The following is a 3,394-nucleotide window of genomic DNA, read 5'->3' as shown; positions in this document are numbered from 1 at the left end:
AATGAGAGAGTTCAAGAAGAGACAGTTCATGAAGTGTTTGTCTTAGGCAATCATTGTGCACTTCAGGATGAAAGACACAAGACCAGGGATGCAATTTGTCATCTCTTAAGAAGTTGTTGAGGAAGAAGTCCTGAGTTAATAACTGCAGGAAGGAGGAGAACTACTCAGGAACAAAGTTTTTGTTGGGACCCTGGTATTGCCACCCATCCCTGAGGAGCTTCGGTTTCATGGCTGACTCCAGGCTGCTGACAGTGTCTTTTCATTCTTGGCTATGACGGTAGAGAATGAGCTGATGAAGTGATTCAGATACATCCTTACACTTGAAAAATCCAAAGAAAATTCTTAGTGGCCCCTCCTAGAAAATCTCAGGGGATGGTTCATCTACTGCAGGCCTTTCCTCTCCTTCTTGCCTCTGCTCACCACCACAAATAAAAGAATGTTTTTCTGAATACTTATTTTGTTTCACAAGGCCCCAATCTCAAACTAATCTGCAGTTAAAATGTAGACATTGGAGGGGATTTATCTTAGAGAAAGTTCAACTTTCTCAATAAGTACATACTTGCACAATATTCAAAATGACTTTAAGTAAATATTTGGTTTCATTTGCTCCATTCTTTTTTTTTCTTCCACTCAGGAAAGAATGCACCAAACACATTCACGTCAATTTTCTTTCTTTTTTATTTTTTTAAGCAAATCACAAAGACCCAGCTTACCAGCTTTCCTTTTTTGTTTTGTTTTGTTTTGTTTTGTTTGAGACAGAGTCCCACTCTCTCCCCCAGGCTGTACGGCAGTGGCGTGATCTCGGCTCACTGCAACATCCACCTCCCAGGTTCAAGCAATTATCCAGCCTCAGCCTCCTAAGTAGCTAGAACTACAGGCACACACCACCATGCCCAGCTAATTTTTTCAATTTTTAGTAGAGACGGGGTTTCACCATATTGGCCAGGCTGGTCTTGAACTCGTGACCTCAGGTGATCCCCCCTCTTCGGCCTCCCAGAGTGCTGGGATTACAGGTGTGAGCCACTGTGCCTGGCCACAGCTATACTTTTTTAAACCTAAGCTTAACATTACATATTTAAACCATTGTCAAAACGTATCAAGTTGCCAGCATTCATGCACAACTGGAAAACATTCTTAATTTATATTAAACCAGAAATGTATTACCATTATTGCATTAATATCTTTCACTACTAAATACTGAAAAAAAATTGAAGTTATTTCTGTACAAGAGGGGTCCCCAACTCTCGGGCCACTGACCTGTAGCAGTCTGTGGCCTGCAGGAACTGGGTCACACAGCAGGAGGTGAGCAGTGGGCAAGCCAGCAAAGCATCATCTGTATTTACAGCCATTCCCCATTGCTGGCAATATCTCCTGAGTTCCATCTCCTGTCAGATCAGTGCAGTATTAGATTCTCATAGGAACGTGGACCCTACTGTGAACTGCACATGTGAGTGATCTAGGCATCATGCTTCTTATGAGAAGCTAATGCCTGATGATCTGTCACTGTCTCCCATCACTCCCAAATGGGACTTCAGGAACACAAGCTCAGGGCTCCCCCTGATTCTACATTAAGATGAGTTGTATAATTATTTCATTATATATTACAGTGTAACAATAATAATAATAGAAATAAAGTACACAATAAATGTAATGTGCTTGAATCATCCCAAAACCATCCCCAACCCCCACTCCAACTGTGGAGAAATTGTCTTCCATGAAACCGGCCCCTGATGCCAAAAAGGTTGAAGCCTGTTGCTGTAGAAGATTCATCCTGTCAATGTTAACTTCACAGCAGGACAATACTAGGAGGCTCACATTTCAGATACAACGGGAAAGCAAATCCATGCTGGTGTTAGTATGCAATCTCATCCTACTACAAAATGGTAAAGTCTCACCTTGGAGTACGTTTAATAAAAAGGCAAAGTGCACACAGAGATTTCAACAATTTTAAAGACAAAAAAAGGTCCCAACAATAAACTCAAAAGTCTATGACAAATAGGGGCTCTGTTGAGCTGTTTGTAAATACTTTAGATTAGGTACAATTAAACTGAAAGTAGTGTTTGTTTGAAATCTTTAAAAAAAAGGTCCTGTTGGCCTGGCGTGGTGGCTCACGCCTGTAATCCCAGCACTTTGGGAGGCCGAGTTGGGCAGATCACGAGGTCAGGCGATCAAGACCATCCTAGCTAACACGGCGAAACCCTGTCTCTGCTAAAAATACGAAAAAAATTAGCTGGGCTTGGTGGCATGCACCTGTAGTCTCAGCTACTTGGGAGGCTGAGGCAGGAGAATCACTTGAACCCGGGAGGCAGAGGTTGCAGTGAGCCGAGATAACACCACTGCACTCCAGCCTGGGCAACAGAGCGAGACTTTGTCTCAAAAAACAAAAACAAAAAACAAAAAAAAAACCAGTTCCTGTTAATCCTCAAATGGCACTTGTTATTATTTAACATTTCTGTTAAATGCATGCATTGAATTACTTGTTACCCAAGCCAGAAGCTGCTTCTTACCATTTATCGTTTAGGACTTTAGCCGTCTTTTTCAACATCTATTCCTTCTTGACAATCCTCTTTGTAGTAATTTTTCTGCCAACCATTTTAGTAGAAGTTGATAGAGATTTAAAGTTACCCATCCCAGTACCACCAAATGAGGTGGAAGAGAATGAAGTGGGACCCCCATGACCTGAATGAAGTAAATCCAAAGAAGTCAAAAACTTCCACCAAAAACTTCCCTGAAGACATCATCTGGGTTACAGAATGTGAAGCCAAACTCACGGAACTGTCAAAATGACTTCCACCTCCTCTCCGCCAACTAATCTTTCTTTGCTATATTTTTCACAGATGTCCGCTTTTTAGCATCTGACAGCACTTCATAGGCCTTGGCTACTTGTTTGAATTTTCTCTCTGCTTCTTCTTTATTCTCAGGATTTTTATCTGGGTGTTACTTCAGTGCCAGTTTTCGATATGCCTTTCTAATATCCTCAGTTGAGGCATGTCACTGCACGCCCAGAACTTCATAGTAATCCACCATGTTTTAACAGATTGTTGGAACAGGTCCCAGGACAGAGGCGACTGGCAGTGAGATACAGGGGAGGCGAAGTGGTGGCCCAGGTCTCCTCTAGGCTCCAGCACCGCTGTGCTGGTGGCAGCGGTCTGCTCCGCTCTTTAAAAACAAAATCCAACTGACAAAATAACATCACTAAAATTTCATTAAATAAAAAATCACTAACATCAAATATAATCAAATAAAAACATAACTATTCCTCTAGCATAGCTACCTACAAATGCAGTAGGGTTTCCTAATTAAAACCGAAAAGAAAATAAATTCACCAAATCCCACCGGAATTCATTGAATGCGGCTAAAAAGTTTTTAAATATAGAACAGTGAGCTTGCTTTG

At 41.5% G+C, this 3,394-nt stretch overlaps 1 pseudogene; it reads right to left on the bottom strand.

Moving 5' to 3' along the window:
- Positions 1 to 355: 355 nt before the first annotated feature.
- Positions 356 to 3,027, bottom strand: LOC100613108 (dnaJ homolog subfamily B member 6-like; annotated as a pseudogene).
- Between the last annotated feature and the right edge of the window lie 367 nt (positions 3,028 to 3,394).

Source organism: Pan troglodytes, chromosome 7 (assembly GCF_028858775.2).
Source record: "Pan troglodytes isolate AG18354 chromosome 7, NHGRI_mPanTro3-v2.0_pri, whole genome shotgun sequence".
NCBI classification, from domain to species: domain Eukaryota; kingdom Metazoa; phylum Chordata; class Mammalia; order Primates; family Hominidae; genus Pan; species Pan troglodytes.
The sequence above is the reverse complement of the archived record's forward strand: the minus strand, read 5'-3'. Positions and strand labels throughout refer to the sequence as shown.